General features: G+C 39.6%; 1 protein-coding gene across 2 annotated transcripts in view; it reads right to left on the reverse strand.

The window, feature by feature from the left end:
• Positions 1 to 22,138, reverse strand: part of LOC125881218 (urotensin-2 receptor) — a 149,222-nt gene that overhangs the window by 66,546 nt on the left and 60,538 nt on the right. The window contains exon 4 of one of the 2 annotated variants that reach the window (XM_049564282.1): positions 9,624 to 9,693. The exons of the other annotated variant lie outside the window; for it this stretch is intronic. The gene's annotated coding sequence lies outside the window, so the exon portion shown is untranslated. Of the gene's footprint in view, positions 1 to 9,623; positions 9,694 to 22,138 lie in introns of those variants that run through there. 2 annotated transcript variants of the gene reach the window in all.

Below are 22,138 nucleotides of genomic sequence, written 5' to 3' on the forward strand. Positions count from 1 at the left end.
CTCACTGACAATCACAGACCAAATCCCAATGCAACTTTTAGCTTCTTTTAGCTTATTGTGGGTTTCGGACCCACATAGTATGGTTGAGTCTCACCACTCTCATCAGTTATCCCAAATTAGGTGTGTTCAGACAGATTTTCATCTACATTCTTGTCTATGTACATTTATGAAGCAGATTTATAAAGCTATGCTGTATAAAGAGAACTAGATACAGAGTTGGAGGTGGGGCCCCATTCATTCCTGTGAAAGTTGCTCAGTCACGCATGAAGCCAAAAAAGTCCCGCACTGTGTGGCCCATAATGGACCTCCAGGATTTTGTGGACTGTCTTTTGGGATTATCGCAGCCTTAAATGGTTGATTTCATGGCAGCTTTTCTCTTAAATTGTCATTTATGTTGCAGTGTTTATAGGCTTTTTTATGCAATGAAATTGTGGGAGTAAGTGAAAATGTGAAAAGTGAAGTTGTAATGCTGTCTTAGATTTGGAGCCTATCATTATGAGCATTTAATGTTTCCCACCGAATTGGAATTTAGGTGTGATGTAGTGGTAGTACATTCTGAATATGTTCTGAATCTAAATAGTCATATTTATGGTGAAGTTGTGGTGATAAGTCAAATTTGCAAGGTCGTGCGTAATGCATGGGGATTGGCTGAATTTGCATTAATTGTTCTGTTTGCAACATCCTGGAGGGACTTCATAGAGCAGGCACCCTAGAGACATCTACTGACCGAGCCTGCTACTTCTGGTTTAGTGCTCTGCTAACTTGAATGAGGATGAATTTTAATGAATCCCACAGCTCTTCTAGACTTTCCACGTTATTAGCCGGAATGGATCAAATTCTGTTACGGCAGTTGTGCCCCTCAAAAAAATGTATCCACTTATTTACAGAAGAGTCTTTTGCCATGTAAGTCTATGGGAAAATGTCTTTTTAGGTAGCAGGGCAGCACATGACGGACACAGTTCCACTGTTTGGCCACTACAAAAATTGGTCTACAAGCCTGATGTACCTTCTAGGGACCTGCCTGGGATTCCTGTGAACTTTCCACTCAAGTTGAAACATCTTCAACTTGCTTTTGCATCAGTGTACATCTAATTGTGTCTTTCAATTGACCACTTTACACATTCTGTCTGATTACAGAGTTGAAGTACAGGCAGTCATTTCCAGCTAACAAGCTCTTACAATCAGAAAATGCTACCTGTTCAGCAAGAAGTGGCAGAGAGCTGAAGCAAATGAGTTTACACTTAAGGAACATGCTAGCTACAGACTAACATTTGCCTACGAACCCATACACTAAGAGTATATTATTTAGTATATTAAACTCATCAGGTGTGTTTTTTTCACCTCCTAGTGGTCAAAGATAATTGAATACAACCTGAGGTTAAATGCCCTGACATAATTTCACTCCCTGTAGTTTTCACAAAAACACATATTGACAGAATTCTTTTGTTGTTGAAGATTGTAGCCTGACAGCTTTCTTTTTCAAAGACTTTTTTCTTTCTTTTGTAGTTGATAATGGAAAGATGAAAACGGGGAGAGAGGGCATGACATGCAACAAAGGGCTCCAGCCAGAATTGAACCAGGGACACTATGGTTATGTAGCATGTGCTGTAACGATTAGGCCAAAGTGGCACTCCACCTGACATCTTTTTATTGTCTCACATGCACATTTGGTGTTATTATTTAAGGTTATTATTTATTATTTTAGGTTATTATTTTACATACTGCCCTGGACATCTCTGAGGTTGTTTGACAGTGAATTGATGTAAACACATCTGAGAGGTTTGGCTAAAATATTAAGTTAAATTAAGTACTGCAAGTCACTTATCTCAGAGGGAAGATGCTGATTTTGGTCCATTATTAAGGTACCGCTTGATATACTGCTACAATTGTAAGACAGTATAAGAGTTGCATTTAAAAAGAAAAAGGAAAATTCAAAGCAACAGAAGCCCAAATATTCTTAAAGAACACAGAATGTGTCAACATTCAAAAGTACTTGAACCTTGTCAGACCCTCTCTGCCTGGTATATGCAGTCTTTCAAACTCCATGCCCCTAATTTGCAGTCGCAGTGGAATTTTACGTCTGCAAGCCTTATCTAAAATAACCCTGATGAAATCATAAGGTCCTCCAACAGAGGACATTTAATTTTTGTTTTCACAAGCTGAGTAGGTCTCCTGATAACAAGTGAAAAATGTGTAAAATTGGCCCTTTAGTGGCCCTTTAATTATTATAGATAAATATGCAGACACTGAACAGAAGTTGCATTCATACACAAAATGCCATTTGTGCTTATGACAGTGGTGAGTTCTGCTGAGGGTTTGCCACCAACCCAATCACAAGGATAAATGCTGGCATTGTATGTTTCTGCAAACCACGGATATTTTATATTTGTATGTTTCATATGTAGCTTGTGACAACGCTGTGGTTAATGTGTAGTTAGGTTTTGGCAAAAAAACAAACAAACAAACAAAAAAGAAAACATGGTTTTGATTAGGACAAGATCATGTTTTGGCCACCCTGCTTATTCCTCCCAACTCATCATATACAGAAGCTTGGTGGCCCTTGGTGTCAGATACAGCTGCCCCAAGGCACCCTTTAGCAACAGTATGAGATGTACTGAGCAGCGGCATTTTTTGACATTCCAAGCAACTGCTTTAGTATAAAGAGATAGAAAAGTTGCATAGGGTGGGTGGGTCAAACAAACCTGGACTTTAAACTAGGAGACTGCTGTTTCATCCCCCATGTGGAACCAAAAGTCAGTAGAGTTATTTTAATAACAACATAGTGTGCTAGTATGTGTAGCATACTATGCTAGTTACTAATTAGTTTTTTTTCTAAACCTAACCACATACTTTTGTTGCCTAAACTTTGTAAATTTCCTGTGAAAATGGAAGTTAATTTTGAAAATACATAATACATAACAAGCGTAAATTGACATACTGTCCCAAAGCATCCAAAACTTAAACTGGAGTACCTAGAGCATCACAGTCCTTTTACGTCAGCATAATAGACGCTTGGTCGCTGTTATTGTGTTGTAGCATGTGGTGGCGTAAGGAAGAAATGCGCCTGGACAACAATGCAAATTAAGGGGTATAGTTAAATCTGTTACGTCTTTCTAAACCACGTGCTTTTGTTGCCCTAAAGATAACCACATGCATTTGTTGTTGAAGGGAAAAAATGTCAATTTGTGGTGTTGTACTGACGTAGTATGTTTATTTTGAAAGATACTGCATGCAAACTATACATTGAATGTGAATACGGAAGGCGAGGGTACCTAGCATGTTATATGTGGATGTGGTAAGTCCATGACGTCACTGTGACAAGGTCAGTGTGAGAATGTGTTGCAATTTGATGTGATGGACCATTAACCAAGTGTTGGTATTTGACAAATTGGCAGTGAGAATGGGTTGTGTTGACTTAAAATACCTGGCTTGGTTGGTACAAACATGACTAGAAACTTTCCAACATCTTGCTTGAAATGTCCTGATGTGTGATTTTTGTTGTTTGTTGGTGTCAAACAGTGATCTGCTGCTGTCTGCTGGCAGCTGTCTTGCATCGGTGTCACTCAGCTCATATACATGTAATCTGACCTACATCCCTTTACAGATGTTGATATGTTATGTATGAAATGTACAAGTGTAACATATCCGTGGTTTGCAGATACGTACAATACCAACATTATACTCCAAAGACCTCTGAGCTCTGCTCTCCTGTCTACCAGTGAAACTCTGGATTCCTCTGCAGTAAAGACAGCCAGAGGCTATGATTGGTTTATGATTACAATCCAAATGTGGTTGTTATTAAACAGTGTCATGAATAATAATGAATCATAAATACTAATGTGGACTTTACATGTTACAGAAAGCACAGTTTTGTTTTACATATTTGACAATGCCCAGTGCTATTATACACCGTTAGGATTATCACTTCCTTTTGTCGCGTTCCAAGTAACCTACTGCTCAGTCACAGAGGATAGAAAGCAACCAAACCATGACATGCTTTTTGGCTGGCAGGCAGTTCTATCTGTGGCCAGTAAATTGGTTTATTTATGACATGGGAGCCTCAATCACAAGGTATGAAATCTGGCTTTACTCCACTGCATATTAGCATAGCCAGTGTTGATTTCTCATGTGTCTATATACAGTGTGGATGAGTACAAAGCCAGCAGGCTACAACTAAAAAGCCTATTGAACATCTTCAGATCCCATGGTGAGATCTGTATAAGTTTCTCCCATTTTTCAAGCTCCTGCACAAAATCTCCCAAATCTAAGAACAAGATTTCTTCAGAGGGTAGGTTGGTTAAATATGCATCAGCCAGGCAATGTTTGCTCCTTGTCTCCTGCTGCTCTGGGAGTTAAATCAATAGAGATGTAACAGCTTGGTTCCAACCTGCAACTCTGCTCACGTTCTTTGTATCCTTTCTTGTATCAGAATTGAAGCCATAACATGATCAAACTGGCCTAGGTTGACAATAGACGCCTCAGAGGAGCCTCACGGTTCTGAGAAATAACACACACAAAAGCGCATTTTGCATTTCAATATTTTGTTGGCATGTTGTAGAAATTGCTCGCATTGCACAGTAGCATTAAATAGCAGTATTGACATGCAAAGGAAATTTAAATATCTGTAAACAGATGAAATACATCAGCAACAACATCCATATGGGAGATTTCCTTTTCTCAACCATATATTAGATTTTGATCATTCTACTTATTACAGGTTATTTAAAAAAGTTGAGAACAAGGTTCTGATGTTTTTTTATATGGATTGAAGGAACATCTTGTTCTGCATAGACAATAAGGCAGGTGTTTCTCTGTTTTTCAAAAAAGTCCAATGAAAGACCAAAACCAACATTGTGTTCCCTTCATTTCTCAACACCTTGACTTCCCTACCCTGTCACTCAGCTCCAAGCCCATATGTTCCTACTTAAGATATAAATCTTTTTAAAAAAGTCAGAAATATGTATTTTTAATAGGCATAGTGTTCACTTACACATCTGGGCACTGTAGTTTTAAGTAAATGTTACTCATAGATAAATAAATACTGCATTTGTTGGAGACTATTTTCAGCAGTGGATAAATACACATTTTGTGGTCAGTTAATATTTATGGTGCCATGGTATTTGTGGGATTGAGTCGAAACAAAAATAAAAAACTACAGTGCCCATGGTAATTGTAGTGAAGGAGCAATTTAGCCACTACAACCGTGTGCCCATTCTATGCATGACCTGAAATTTGCCCCCATTCACTGTATATGGAAAGAGACTGATTTGTTGCATAAAGCATGCTGGGATACTTGCAATGTGGACCAAGCTGGAGGTGGGAGAGAGGGTGTGACAATTTGAAAAATTCATACGGTGCTCACACCAAAACAGCCAATACAGCTGCAGTCACAAGCAAGCGGCAGTGCAGGATGGACACAGGTTTAGACAAATTGTGGGCATGCAACAATAGCCCAGCTAGTGGTGTTGCTATGGAGATGGCAATATTGGTTGGTTATTTAGTTGTTCCACCTTTTTGGTCCAGATTGAGTTGTCTCCAGTATTACCTGGATTTCAATGAGATTTGGTACATTCCCGTCTTTGATGAGTTTCTGACTTATTACGAAACTCCATGTCAAAATGTTAATGTTCAGCACCTGGTTCATAACCAAATTCTAGTGAAACTGATGACAGGCCTATTGGCCCAGCTGTACCTTGGTGTGCCTTGGGTCTGGAGGGACAGGGAAAAGATTGTCAGAAACTTAACATTGCTGTGATTAGTTGTTTCTCTGTGAGGCAAAGCGTGTTGACACTGACCACAGCTACAAAGCTTTTTCTGCCAACATTTTGTCTCAGAAATATGCATAAGTCCAAAGCTCCACGTTGAGGGGTATGTGGACACTGAAGGACAGCCAACAGAGGGCCCGTGGCTGTGGGCATGGACCCCGCCAACTTCCCACCCTCCCTCTGGTTCTCCAGCAAAGGAGCAAAGCACAGCCTGGGTCAGTATGAGGGGCTTGCTGGAGGCTGCTGTGGGATAGAGCCAGGCAATAAGAGTCAAGCCAGGGGCCTGTGCCCATGGCCGAGTGCCTGCTGTCAGCTGTCCTCCAGTGTCCATGCTCCACTGGATGTGTAGCTGCTTCTCTGCCTCTTCAGTCCCTAACCTTCCAGATTTTTACAAACAAAACATAGAGGAGGAGTTTCTAAAAAATAAGTATTGTTCTTAATTAAACTACCTGAACCCTGGCTCTCCTTTCACCTACTATGACTACCTCTCCAGTCCTGTCAAATCTTCTACCTTGCCCCTCTGATCCAGGCTGTGCTCTGCTCCTTCACCAGAGAACCAGAGAGAGAGAGTGGGAGGTCAGCAGATGATCTGTGCCCACAGCCAAGACCCCTCTGTCGGTTTACCTCCACTGTCCACATACCCCTGGATGTGAAGTTGTGGACTTTGTCTTTTTTGGGGGGATTTCATGCCCCTGCTCTTTGGACATTTTTTCGATTTGACTGGAAAAATAATGTTATACACTCTAGCTAATCACACCACAGTAGAATGGGACTTGTCCCTCCAGGCCATCCATTCTCACATTACCCTTTTTGAAAACAGGCTTGACACACAGCTTCAACCTGGCAGCCCAGAGGATCAATACAATCAGCAGAGTTTCAAGGTGTAAACCTAAGATAAGTGTCACCAGTGCAGTATCTGACCACATGTCTCCCCCTCTGTTCCTGAGTTATTACATTGATTCACGGCGAGGAAAGTGTTTTTGCAGAACATTATGACATCAAAGTGAAGCTGACCCTTTTGGGTATAAAATATCATCATTTATCATTATATCCTATTCGTCTTTTGCATTAAATTTTGTCATAACTCTTGAGTTATAGCCAAAAACATATTTTGTGAGGATACAGTGACCTTTACCTTTGACCCCCAGTATCTAATCAGTTCATTCTTAAGTCCAAGTGGATGTTTCTGCAAAATTTGGGGAAACTCCCTTGAGGCCTTCTTTAGATATTGTGTTCATGAGAATATGACGGACACAAGGTAACAGTGACCTTGACCTTTGACCACCAAAATCTCATCAGTTCATCATTTAGTCCAAGTGAACGTTTGTGCCAAATTTGATAAAATTCCCTCAAGCTGTTCTCAAGATACCGCATTCACAAAAATAGACAGATAGGGTCACAGTGACCTTGACCTTTGACTACCAGATTTAAGCCGTTTATTGTTGATTCCAAGTAGACATTTGTGCCAAATTTTAAGAAAATCCCACAAGGCATTCTTGAGATATCGCATTCATGGACTTTCAAAAAACATTATGCCTCCGGCCACGGCTGTCGCTGGCATGGATGCATATAAACACAACTGAAGCGCTGTCAAGAGCATGGCAAACCAACAGATGGCAACGTTACTACAACCCTACTGTGAGAGGATAATGTTGGCCAATCAGGAGACTGGGAAAAAGCTATTACTGGAGGGCTACCTGACCTCTGTAGAGCATTCTGACACTTCTATTCCTCAATATATAGAGTAACTTTACATCAATGTGTAAATGTCAATGTGTTAAAAGCCCTGTTTGCAAGTTTAGAGCCAGCAGCATGTATTGCATGAAATGTCGCCTCATTGGTTCTCGATTGCGATGGATAACGGCCCACACTTTGATGTCATATTCCCAAACCTCTGTTTCCCCTGTCTACACTTCAACGCTTATTTTAAGTCAAATCTCAAATCTTCAGATCTTCACCTAGGGAGGAGTTTAACGAAAGATCCGTTTTCTGTGCCCTAAAAAGTAGTTTGCAGGTGGACAAAAGGCCAAACACAAAGAAATACATATTCAAAAAATATCTGTGAACATCTGGACTAGGCCTCACAGAGCCGCTAGCATGGCTTTAGTCTTTTTAGACAATGATTTGGGTCTATAGCACAGAGGGACATACAGTATATCAGCCTGTGGCTACACAGCTAACACCTTTTAGCAGCATCAATTCACTGTTGGTTTTGGTCCTTTTGTGGGATTTGTTGACAACAAGAAAAATAGATGCAGTAATATCGCCTTACTCGGTGTTCAGACCTAAAACAGCACTGTGTTAAAAACAACCCTTTTACTGTTATTAAACAGTATGATGTTTTTTGGTGGGCAGTGCTTACCTGGAGGCAAAACTATTCTCCACAGACATTAGCTAATACTAGCTAGCAAGTTCTGTTGAACTGTTTTATACAGTGGAGGAAGATGATGCGAGTGGTGCATTCAGAAATACTAATTCTGAGTGCCGGAGCGCACTCTGGCACAAACTGGACCTTTGGCTTTGTGGTTGATTACTATGTCGGTCTTACAAAGGAAGATGACACTTGAACAGTTTCTCCAGTTTGTTTTGCTTTCGAAGCTGAAGCGCTAAAAAGTAGAAATCCAGCACCTCCCCCATGTCTGATTAGGTAGACATGATAACCCTTTATACACATAATGTTATTCTACAACAGTAAATACTTTTCCTATAATGTTATATAGTGTGCACTGCACATGTGAGCATTTTTGATGATCACTTCTGTCCAGTCCCTTCGTCTTATCGCATTTAACCATAGTTGTCTTCGTTTTTGTTGACGGGCAGTGGCGGCTGGTATGTGATACAATTTAAGTTTTGAGCCATGACTTCTTCTATTCTAGCTCCCAATAACACAAGATGACATTTTAAGACTCCTATGTAGCCGACAGCCCCGCGGTAGAGAGTCATGTTTTGCCTCCAGCTAATAAAATTACGTCAATGTGACATCGAACCTAAGAGGCTCTATATGTTTGAAGGCTTATCATATGCCAAAACACTGGACAGAGATTTATTATACCATGAGAAATCATTTTATCTTATGTCACATTACGTTGAACCAGGTTCAAGTTTTGTCTTTGAAACCCTTGCATTTTTTCTGGAGTGACATGGTGGTCCACTTTAAATGAATGAAGGGGCTGTGTGTTTCACACAGTGCTGTTTTGTCTGAACACTGCCTTAAAATTAAAATACAAACATTCTGGATGTCCTTCAAAACCAGTCTTCTGTGACAGCTGAAGCTGCTTCATGCATTTTTTCTCTGTCATGGATTTAAAATATCACATGCCAGACACTTTTTTTTTTACTTCAGCTTAACTGACGCTACAATATAATTTCCTTTTTTTTTGTAAATCAAACCACTTATGAGTCAATATGTTGCCTTTACCTCACTTGTGTGTCAGCATTACTCCCTTGGTGTCTGTTGTCACTGAGAGCACTACTCCTCGAGCACCAAGAAATAACAGTTCCAAAGACTCTTTTAAATGTAGGCTGACACAAAGCACCGTGAGAAGGACGGAGGGTAAACATACGAGAAAGCGTAAAAGTTAAACAGTCTCTGTTTTGTTATGTAGGATGCTGATATTTCTCGTCACGCCACAGGAAGTTCTGGGAGTGACAAATAAATACAGACGTGAAGGTGTATATGCAGTGTCAAACAGCAGCAACCAGCTTCTCATTCAGTCCCTGCTGGTCCCCATGTGTTGAACTGCAAATACGTAAGTAAAGTTTATTTATATAGCACCTTTCACAGATACTAGATCACAAAGTACCCTCGATCCTCTTCATCCTCTTTCACAGTTGTGGTGATGAGGAGTTGAAGGTCTGCTGGTGTTTGTGTGGTCTCCAACAGGTTCTTCCTGTCCTTTCTTCCTCTTCCAGCATTGCTCAGTCATATCTATCAGGGAGACACAGGACAGGCTATTAATACCCTGGTTGTAAATCTTCCAAACACACACATATGTTCACACACTCCCCACTGCAGCGAGTGTTCTCTTTGGAAACTGTATGTAAAAATAGCAAAGAAGCAGTTATCAGTTCCTGTGTGCATTCATAATGGCAGGCACAGCTATTTTTACACACACACACACACACACACACACACATATGGAAAAATTCAAACTCAAATCATTATAGCATAATTTAGAGAGCATAGTTAATAGGATTCCCTGGCAGTATCAGATTAGATTTGAACAGTGTCTGTGGCATATTTGGTTTCACTGCCATTGTAATGCCTTTTACTCTCACACCAGAACACAGTTTATCCTCATACATTATGTATAATTGCTGCAGATGAACGGAGTCTCTCAAAGAATGGAGATTTTTCAGAGCTGTAGGAGCATCTCCCAAATTAGCGCACCTACCGGTGGATGACAGAATAGCCCTTATAGCTGAATAGCTGACTGTTGACAGCTGCAGTTTCAAATAATTTTGTGATGTATGGCTCAAAATAAGTATTTTACAAACATAATGCAACATATCTCCTGTGAAATATGTCATCTACTGTAACATGCATCATGCATATTAAGACATTATATTACATTGTTAAAGGGAAATTTCAGTTTATTTCAACCCGTCTCCTATCGTCCTAAATTTGTTTCAAGTCACTAGTGACATAGAAATAATAGTTAGCATGTTAGCCGTTAGCCTAGATACAGCCGTAGCGTCAGACCTGTTAAAACTTAATTGAACGGGCATCCTTTCCAGTGCAAAGTTAGTCCACTAAACAAGCTTTTTCTCCACAAAGACCGCCTCATATCGTTAGGATAAATGTCAGAGAACATATAGAAAACGACATGTAAACGTGTTGTCTTACCTTACTGGTGTGGTGCCATGTTTGTTGTTTACCATTTAGCTAAGGCTGCAGCCGGTCCCATTCCTTGCAACAGAGGTATTCCTCTTCTGTGGGCATTGGGGTACAGCATTCACAGGTAACGTTACACCACCAATCTCCAGAGCTAAAGCCTTCCATTAGCCATTCCTCCTCTGTCGTCCTCTACCTGTTGTGCCTCTCTCTCTCTCTCTCCTCCTCTGTTCTTCAATTTCACGAAGCTCTTCATCAGTGTATTCTGGCTCAAATAAATAAGGGTGGAAGAGGAATACCTCTGTTGCAAGGAATGGGACCGGCTGCAGCCTTAGCTAAATGGTAAACAACAAACATGGCACCACACCGGTAAGGTAAGACAACACGTTTACATGTCGTTTTCTATATGTTCTCTGACATTTATCCTAACGATATGAGGCGGTCTTTGTGGAGAAAAAGCTTGTTTAGTGGACTAACATTGCACTTGAAAGGATGCCCGTTCAATTAAGTTTTAACAGGTCTGACGCTACGGCTGTATCTAGGCTAACGGCTAACATGCTAACTGTTATTTCTATGTCATTAGTGACTTGAAAGAAATTTAGGATGATAGGAGACGGGTTGAAATAAACCGAAATTTCCCTTTAAAGTAACTCATTGTTAACTTTTTGCTTCATCCAGGAGACCTTTAATCAGGTCTCCTGGATGAAAGTCCTGTGTTTGTGTGACCCATCCACCTATGTGGACTTGATGTCTCTAAACTACATCCATAGGAGCAATTTGAACTTTAAGGTTGCGCATTGCAAGTTGTGGTTAAACTTCTCCCTCAACTCTCTTTTTTATGCCTCTCAAAACTACTACAACTACTACTGTATTTGCACATAGAATAGTATGGGGGAGGCTACTTTCAAACACTTAGCCTGTGGAGCTAAAAGCTACTTATCATCGAAAGTAGTTAAGCTGCAGCAGAGCTACACTGTTGTTGTAGCATAGTCAGGAAAAGTAGCTTAACAGCTCCTGGCACCTTATCTCTCTGCTCCACACTGTCAACCAAGCCTACTTGATTGATTCTCTCCTGCACAATCTAAACTATGGTGAAGCCACAGACACATTTCTGAGCTTTTTTTTCATTCAAAAAAAAAATAAAATGTAGCATTAGGTTGTGCTACAGTGCTACTGTATCAAAAAGCTGCTTACTGGAAATGATACATAATTTTGAAAATAGTTATGCAACCCAAAGTCTACTGAGAAATGTAGGTAAGTTAGTAGTTCTGCTAGTACCCAACACTTTGTGCAACCAAGTGCAGCACTATGAATGGTCTATACATTATCCCCATTTGAACAATTATTATGTCCGCATATTATGGCAGGCTTTTTACCCCACCTTTCAAGAATAGCCATTCACTATTACCATCATGCGTGCCACTTCACATGATGTACAAACTTTGGGCACACCCCACCTTTTATTCTTAATCTGTATCACAACTTTAAATCTCTTCTCACAGCTCACTTTTATTCAACTGTATCTGCATATTACAACTGTCCTTGAGCTTATTCAAATCAAATGGAAGTGGGTCAGATGCAAATTCATTCATTCACTGACTATTCATCTGCTTCACGAGATTTATCCGCACTATTCAAAAAGTAAATAAACAATTCATTGAATTTGATATACACAAGTGTGTTATCATTGAGCATACAGTCTATTTCACTATTAAGACCACAATTACAAATCAACCATTATTAAAATCACAACAATTAACAGTATTTCTATTACAGTAACATATTTGCAGCAAGATACTGAGAGAAAGGCAGCAGCACAAAGCTATGGGATGGCAAGTGACACTGATTGTATTGAATTTTGCTGCTGGCTATATTTAGGACCCATCTAATGCCCTCTTCTATGTCCTTTGTGCGGTTCATGTCACATCTTCTCCAGACTAGTACAATCTGAATGCAATAAATGAAACCTAAGACATATGAATTGATTTGCTGATTGCTGCATGTTGATGAAATAATTCATTAATCAAAGTGTTTTTGTTCAGTATCTGCAAAAGAGAATAAATGGAATAAAATGACATGATCAGTATTCTGGGCAAGAAAAAAGGCCTGAAAATCAAGGTAATAACTTATGCAGTTCATTTGAATAATAATATTTGTATCCTTGATAGGAAAAATTGTAATACTGTTCTTTTAATTTCATTACTCTTGAAATCAAGCTCACTGGGATTGCACAAAAAGAAAGGATCTTTGATCATTTCTATTATTGAAACAAGAAATTGCAAAGATCAACAGGAAACTGTGGAACAAAGTACTAATGAGATGGAAAATGAAACGGTCATTTGAGGCATAGAAGTTTGATATATTTAGCACTCATCTAATTTCTGGCTCCACTTCCTTCAGTGTGATTTATATTCCCCAGTTAAATAAAGACATCTTTAATGAAGTTTTGAGCATACACAGGTGAATTCTTTGTGGTACAGATTCCATTAGAGAACACAGTATATTGTTATATAGTCATACCAAATAATTTAAAAGAATTCTTTTACTTCTACAAAGAGTTTGATGGGACGATACCACTCTCATGTCTGTACTCTAAATGTGACTGGAAACAGCAGCAGCTGGTTAGTTTAGCACTAAGACTGGAAATGGGGAATGAACTAGCCTGGCTCTGTCAAACACAAAAGTCAGTAGAATTCATCCTCTGGGGACCATGAATATCATTAAATGATTTCAGAGCAATCCATCCAAACATTATGAAGATAATTCAGTCTGGACAATAATAGTCTATGTATCCTTGTTCAACGTTCCTCGTTCTAATGCAAAGTTATGGAGATTAGGTTTGGGAAAGGAAACATGGTGACGACATACCTAAAAATAACTCAAAGTTCACTTGGTTTCTGGACAGTGGTCTCCTGGGGGAAAGTCCCATGTTGTTTGACCCATCCACCACCCCAACCTGCCTCCTTACGCAGACATTTTGGTCTTTAAGGTAAATGGACCTGCATTTGTATAGCGCCTTGCTAGTCATCTGACCACTCAAAGCGCTTTTTACACTACGAGTCACATTCACTCATGCACACACACATATTCATACACATATTAAGGTTTAATCAGAAACAGAATGTACTTAGATTAAACAACCTTCAATGGGGCAAGATAATAAGAGCAGAATGTTCCAAAACAATTCTCTCTCACACACACACACACCCACACCCCACACACACACACACACACACACAGCATGTGCCTGTATGTTTTGGGCCCACCCTTTGTTTTGTGTTTTCCCCTTTCTTTTTTTCAGTGTGCAGCTGATTCCCATCACACCTCATCAGTGAGGATATGAATGAATGGAGGAGGAGTAGTGCCGGTGCCAGTGGGCCAAGAGCTGTGAGAGTGTTGTGTCATTAAGACATAGGTAACAAGTGAAAGTTTAGCTTAGTGTGGTGATATTTGGCTGGCTGTGTTTATTTATAAATTAAATAAATTTTGACCATGGGTGCCCAAACTTTTGCACAACTGTATATGTACAAACAGTGCATAAAAATACCCTGAAATGGTGGACTGAACATCTTTGCTGCATGCTGCTAGCATGGCAAAAAAATTGGTGACATATCTAACACTGCATGTCGTTAAACAGCAAACAGAAGTCATGAGCAGGCTACTGATCTCACTGTAATGTCTGGCTGATACCATACCTTGAGTTTTAAATGACATGCATAATGAAGGGTCTTTATATGTGTGTACGTGACAGAGTGTGTGTTAGCATGAGCAGATGCTGCTCTCGTCACTCTTTCCACCTTCTGTTTACAGGACTCTTTCACTGGAACATCCAGTATCCCCCTCTCCCAGTAAATGTGAGAGCTCTATCATTAAAAGATAGAATACACTCTCACACTCACACTAACACATGCACTTCCAAAACTTGGCACACAACAGGGACACTTAAGACCTTTTCCCACTCTATACTGCTGTTGCAGTTGGCATGAAAAATGCTTTAAAAGAGAACCCTTCAGACATTCTTTCATTAAACATCTGTTTTTTTTTTTTTAAACTTTCTCTCCTCTTCCCTAATCCACTTTCTAACTCTGTTTATTCAGTGCATACTGTTGCAATCAGGGATGTAGATCATATATTTGGACTCCATGATTGCTTTAATGATTAAATCTAATGCTGGTGTAATTCATGCCAAACCTTAAGAATTATGAAGAAAGGGTGTCTCGTCAACCTATGTTTGAATATTTTAACTTTCCAATTGCCAAAATCAACATTTCCGCATAACGTCATATCGCACCCACTGAGCAAATTGCTTTAAAATGTGATATGGTCAGCAGTGTACCAGCTGTATATGACTGTTTACATATGTAGGCAAAGCCACTTTTGGATCATAAAATAAAGTACACGTATGGGTAATTTGTTTGTCCAGTAACAGTTCATTAGACAGCTTAGTAACGCATGTATGGGTCAGTAGCTAGCATAAACAAATCCACTGTTTTTATTAAGCAGCTCAGTTCCTGAAACACTGTTGGTTGCAAAACACCTGCAAAGGTTACTTATCTATGCTATGCATCTGCTCTTGTACTAAATATGCTGTGACACTTTAATTTTCCTGCATAGGATTAATATTTTTCATCTCATCTTATCTTAATCAGGAGAGTCAGAATGATATTTTGATATGTAGTTTCAACACCTCGGGGGCCAATATTTTTCAAACTTGGTACATTCCCTTCAGTTAAATAGGAGGAGAGTGGGAGGATGGTTTCTGCACAATAACAAATTTATACAATTTATTATAGATACATTTCACATTTTATCATTTGATTATTTTAGTTATTTCAGTTAGTTTGTCTTAAATGGGAAAAAGAGACTGAGGTTGTTGTTGTGACAGAGTGCAGCCTGCACAGCATGTGTTCACACACATACACACATTAAAAGAGACCATTGATTTTTGTCACACCACATCAGACTTGATGCATGTCACGCTTCTGCGGTGAACTAAATTCACATCACGTATGGCTTGCACATGGAAGACAACTCTGCCAAAGTGCTCAGTATTGCCAGACACAAATGTTGATTTTTGAAAACCCCTGTATTTCATTCAATGGTTATATTTTTATGTCCAGTAGAGTTTTTAAAATGAGCACTTTCTACTGTATGGTTAAGGTCAGGAAAATTATGGTTGTGGCCAAAAACAAAATTATTAAGATATGGACAAAGCTGGATACATTGAAGGATAACCACACCCTAACCAACCCTGTCTGCCTTGATACACGAGATACTGCTTTGGCACTGACTATTGAAATTGGATGTAAATCATGACGTGCAGAGTCGTCTAATATAAAGGCACTGTCATGCACACAATAATAGGCTGCACACATGCACTGATAAAGCCCTCAAAATAGCACATTAGCACCTTGCGCTGTGCACTTTTGACCTGGTCTGCTAAGTCTTAGTAACTCTGACACTTACCCCGATGCAACTTTTGCCCTACTTGGGCACAGTAAAGTTCATATCAGATCACCAAAATATCAAGCATGAGCCCTGACGTGTTTTTCATGCACACATAAGATGGTATTAGAGTAGCAGATGCCAAGCATGAATGGTAGAAGTTTAGTTTTCTCATAGTTTATGATTTTAAGCTTTTAATCTAATTTGAGCAATTTGTGCAGGCATATTTCACTGCCAATGCCAGGTACAGTTGTGCCAATATTACAATACAATTATTATTGTATTTCTGGGATATTTCTTTATTTCATGACCTTCCTTTCGACTCACCAGACACAAAAGACATAATTGTGAAAAGTAATCAAATAGTCAGTAAAACAAAAATACAAAGTCAGTACAAAACACTGAACACATTTTATCAGCTTATTGTCCATCTGTGGTTTAAAACTCATCAGACATTTTGCTGAGTTAAGGATATTAATGAAATACTGTCTTCTGATTGGCTGTAAGGCGGGTACTTTGTAATAATAGTACAACAGACATAAATTTTGTACTTTGTGGTGTCTCTTGCTGCCTTTCTCTCCCTAGTGTCTGTTAGGGGTGGCAAAACAAATTGATTGGTAGAGGTGTTATTTTATTGTGGTAACGTTATAGCATACCCAAGCCAAAGGACGAAAGTAGACAATTGTAGGCAGTACAAGTGGACACAGACCTTCAGCTGCCCAAATATTAACTCAGCCCAAGGTAAACTCTCTACCAGATTAGCAAACTTTCTGTTGCTGCTGTTACAAAGATTAGACCACAGCCCGCTGTGAATCTCAGTGCTGAGGTTTACGCCTGCGGAATGAGTCGCCACAGTTGTTACTGAGTCAGTCTCTGGAGCTTCCACCCGCTCTGCTCATGACAAATTTTTGTCTCATTTGTTGTCAGAGCAGTGAGAGAGAATGCGGGACAAGGGACTGAGTAAACTAATGCGCTGCACGCAGCTCTACAATTAAATCAGAGTATCTTGAAAGCAACAAATCTAGAGGTAAGCTGGCATCTTAGCCCTAGTGTCTGTATGGCTTCCTGCTGGTTGTTTTGCTTGTTGGAAAACTGAAATGTTTCCTCTAAGCTTCTTACTATTGGTGAAGACATGAACGTTCAAGTGTGTTTTACTTTAACTTCTCATCCAGCACCATCATCAGGTCTTTTTTTTGTAGTAGTAAAACTAATGACATTCCCATCAGGATGGATGAATGGATGGACAGCTGCTTTAATTGACACTGCCATAAAACACGGCTTGTTGACTTTTTAGAATGTTACCTAGCTAAATTGCTTGTTGTTTGATGCTTTGACTGCTTTACTAGCACACATGCTTGGCTTGGGAACACAAACTGAAAACTGCCTTCACTCCCATTTTCTTTGCAGCATAATATCTCAGTTAAGCCACATCCCACTGGGCAAAAAAATAAAGCTGATGAATCCTCTCTTCCTTTATCAACAGCAATTGGGACATAAATGTTGGGGCTATTTGATGATAGTATCCCTGTAAAAGTACACTCAAGTGTGGTTGTCCTCCTCTAAAGGCTGTATCACTGATGCAAGTCATGCATCCTCCTCCCTAATGCTCACAGTAATAGAGTCATGTTCTTTCGCTGTTTGAATAGCAGTGGGCAGAAAATAGAAACCTGAATGACTCTGCTCCCCCGGCCCTCAGTCCAGCTGTTCATTGGCCACCTGTTGACATGAGATTGCTATGCATTTGGCTTTAAGCCCTGCCATTAATGTCTCTCCTTCATTACCCTGTCTCATTTTTGCCACTGTCCTGTTCCATCAGACCTCCCTTGCTCTGTCAGTGGCAGCCAAACCACCTTACGGCCCACTTGGCAGCAGCCCTCAGGCGGCGAGGTGCATATTTGTCCCTCTTTGCCAAGGCCTCATCATCAAGAGCTCATCAGAGACCATGAGTGGATCTCAATATGCTGGGGAAGTCAGGGTTCATTGACAGACTTTCCTCTGCCATTTCCTGTAACTCCACAGATGTTAAAGGAAGCAACCCTCAGTATGCTTATGTTGCATCTTCATAGAACTTTATTCTAATATTTGGAGAGATGGAGGGAGCTACCAGGATTTAGTTGACTGCAAAGTGAAGTATAGTAGCAGTGCAGGGGTATGAATCTCCTCCACGGCACAGCTAGCAGAAAGATTAACAGAGTAATTATTGAGGTAATCAGAGCTGCTGTTGTTATGTATTTCACACACCCTAGACCACATTCAACCTGGGTGGCAGCCAATTTAAATTGGGAATAGATTACTCTGCTTCTAGGTGAAAAATGCTTTGAGAATTGCAGAGAGTTAAATCGTCCGTGTGTGTGTTTGGGTTGGCTGTGATATTGGCTGAATGTCTGGGTAAAGGATGGGTTAAAAGTTTGTGTTCCAGTTCTTGCACCATGAGGGCCTGTGTGTCAGTGTTTCTGGTTCCCCGGCTTTTATGGCTTCTGCTTCCCGTTCGCTCCCTCTCTGGCAGGACATGCAGACCTAGCTTATCCCACCTGGCTTAACACACTGGCTGGTTCTTATCTTCACCTTGCAGCACTGCAGGCCTCATCCACACATGCAATTACACCAATGCACACAGACCACTAATAATGAGAGTGTGTCGATACTGTGTGTGCACATGTGCCTCTGTTTACATATGTGTGCTTTGACTGAGACAGGAAAATTTTACTTAGTTTACATTTTACATTCACTTTCATCAACTCATATTCAAGTTATCTGCTGCATGAAATCTTTACACTAAACAGCTGGCGAAAAACTTTTATACTATCTTACTAAAACCAGATACTCGCAGAAAATGTGTGTCATTTCAATTTTAACTTTATAAATTAAAAATGCAAGCAATATCATATTTCTCACTCGAGGCATATGCTGATATATATTTATCTTAATTAAAGTGTTTTCTAATTTATTTCAGCATGCCATTAATCCAATAAAATAACAGCGCTCCGGAGTGACACCCCATTACAACCACAGTTGGAAACTTAAATATTCACACAGCTCAGGGGAGCAATGTCAGCATTTGTGCTGCAGAAAATTAAAGTTCTCAAGATTTTTTTTAATTACATAAAACCCCATTTTCGATTCTACTTAGGGCTAGCATTTTATCATCAGTAGCCATTCCATGTATTAACATTCTGTTATTATCTTTATGTCTTGTTGTTGTCTATTAGTGGCGAAGTCTACCAGTCACACTGGATTCAAACTGACCTTACCAGGCAGAAATTCACAAAAAATGATGCTGCATATAATCCAGTGTTACTGTTTGTGATGTTATCTCAGAAATATCAGTCTCATTGTTTACTGTTCATTCTGCCAGCATCATATCAGAGCTGTATTAGTGACTAATAATGAAAACCAAACATTTGTAGTTCACGTTAAAAGCCTTTGATTGGCAAACACAGAGGGGATTTTATTATGAAGCAGTGACAGAAAACATAATTATTATTAAGCACTTATTGAGTGACCTGTACTCAAACAATGTCATTTTATTTGGCTGCACTGTAACACTTGTTTCTTTTCTATTGTATTTTTGAAAAGCGTGATGTCACAGGTAGTGGCTTTAGTTCAGCGTCAGAAAGGACTGTCTGACAGCAAAGTAAAGCGATGAAAATATTGTAAATATAGGGTACACTCAGACTGATACTGATATTTTTAGGTGGCTAAAAACTAATGAACTGGTGCAGCACGTGACGTGAAGGTTTTGAACCTGGAAGTTGCTTTAAAAAAACATTGCAATTTGGTCTATAACTAAAACACACAAAGCATTATCACCTTAGTGATATTAAGCTACTGGTTACTAGGCTTAATTGCCATGTGTGGATCCCCATGCAAGACAAATTTGCCACTGCAGTAGCATACTGACGTACTTGTAAGAGCTCTGTAAAGATGGCCAAATAGCATTAGACGAATGATAACAAACTGCTGAAATATAACAGCTGATTAACATCATGTATCATTTTGTCATGTGTATAGAGAACTATCTGTATCGCTGTATGTTTAAAATTATCCTGCATATATATCTTAAAAAGTGAATCTGACACTGTTGAAAATACTATTAATGATGGTTGCATACCAATTCATGAAATTTAATGAAGACAGATGGAGGGATTATAGTGCATGGTTATAGATACAATATTCCTCAGCAAAGCCTCTGTAGATTTGAGCTTTTGAACTAATCAAGATAAAAGCATTGGATTATGGGAATTTATAGCCCGCTGTAAACTGGGTGAGAGGCACCCTGCTGTGGCAAAAGTGCTGGATCTTGAAAGCAGCAAATTACACCATAACCAAAAACAACCGGGAAAGCTGCTGTGTTTGTTACTTTACATGTTTTTATGTTGTAACTTATCAAAGTTAAAAAGTAATTATCCTGAACAAAATATATGTATATTTACACCAAACCTGTAAAATGAAGTGTGATTAATATAAGAAGACAAAGCTTAGACTGTTTTCACTGTTGTGCTCCATTTGGAACTGTTTATTTGTCTTTTTTTGCTCAGTCTACATCCTCTGTAGTATTTAGTAATGCCATTCAGAGGATATGTCTTTGAGCAGAGCAGCTACATGTGCCTATTTGAGTACATGTGCCAAGGTCTTCTCGTGAGACTCCAAGTCGCCAACTAGAGGGGCATTATAATGTCTCTTCCATGAGCCTGAACAGTTCTTATAAAGGCAGTAAAGATCAGAAGAACCTTATACATGTCTCCATCTGCCTGGGTGCTTTGACAGGATGTCACGTTATGGCCGAGGTTTTGTACTACAAGAGAACAAAGGGAGGTAAGGAAAGGTCGCTAGAAAAGCTTCCTTTAAAAGTAGGATAGAAAGAAAATTGTAATGATGCCAGCATCACAGGAAGATGGGACAGAGCTGGGAGTCATTTCACTCCAGGGATACGTCAAAGAGAAACCTTCGACGTCGCAACAAGGGCAACCCTTTGATCCCGTCACATATTTAAATGTCACTTCATCAAACTCTGGCATATCAACAGGGAATCTCAACACATGTCTGCCTGCATAAATTCAAAGATTTCTTAGACTTTGCTTTGTTGCTTTTAATGTATTTTGTGTCCCAGAACAGAACCGCGAGTCAAAGAAAGTTTGACGAGCCTATAGCTCAACTATTAATGAGGCTCCCTACAACTATGTTAATGACCTTTGTCATGTTAGCATAAGCCTATACAAACTAAATCAAATCAAATCAAATTTTATTTCTGTAGCACATTTCATGCAAAGTAATCTCAATGTGCTTATACATACATCTGTGAATAAAACAAATTAAGTCCTGAGAGTAATTCATTGCTAGCTCACCCACCCACACAGACATACCCAATCACACATCTCCAGAAGAAACACCAGAGAGGGGAAGAAGAGACAGAGAGAGGGAGGCAGACAGACAGATAGACAGAGAGAGAGAGAGAGAGACACTAACTATTCATAGGCCTGAGAGAACAGGTAGGTCTTAAGCTTGACTTTTTAAAGGATGACAGTTGCAGAGAATCTCAGATCATCAGGCAGTTTGTTCCAGAGGGGGACCATAATGACTGAACGCACCTTCAACAAATTTATTTTGCATCATGGGCACAGTTAGGAGACCAGTGTCTGATGATCTGAGGGTTCTGGGGGGGTATGTCCGAGCAGCCGACTTCTGGTTTATCACTCCGCTGACTTGAATCGGGATAAAATTATTTAGTTCTGCAGCTCCAAATGTTACTTTCCAAATGTTATCGGACTCAGTGGATCAAATCCTTATTATGAAATAAGTCATATTGTGGTGCTAAAAAAATTTTCCACATATTTACAGGTGTCTCTTTGGCTATGTGAATCAATGGAAGAAGTATTTTGGCGCTCAATCACATCACATGATAGACCCTGAAAATTGCAGTACCATTGTTTGGCTACTACCAAAATTGGCTTTGAAGCCCAGCACACTTTCTGGGGCCCTGGTATGTACTAGATGAGCAACTCCATTGGAATGAATAGGCGCCATCTTGGCATCCAATATTTTGGTATTATCATAAATCTGTGTTTTGGACAAAGAGACATTTAAACAACAGAGA

The sequence above is a fragment of the Epinephelus fuscoguttatus genome, linkage group LG20 (assembly GCF_011397635.1).
Source record: "Epinephelus fuscoguttatus linkage group LG20, E.fuscoguttatus.final_Chr_v1".
Classification (NCBI taxonomy): Eukaryota; Metazoa; Chordata; class Actinopteri; order Perciformes; family Serranidae; genus Epinephelus; species Epinephelus fuscoguttatus.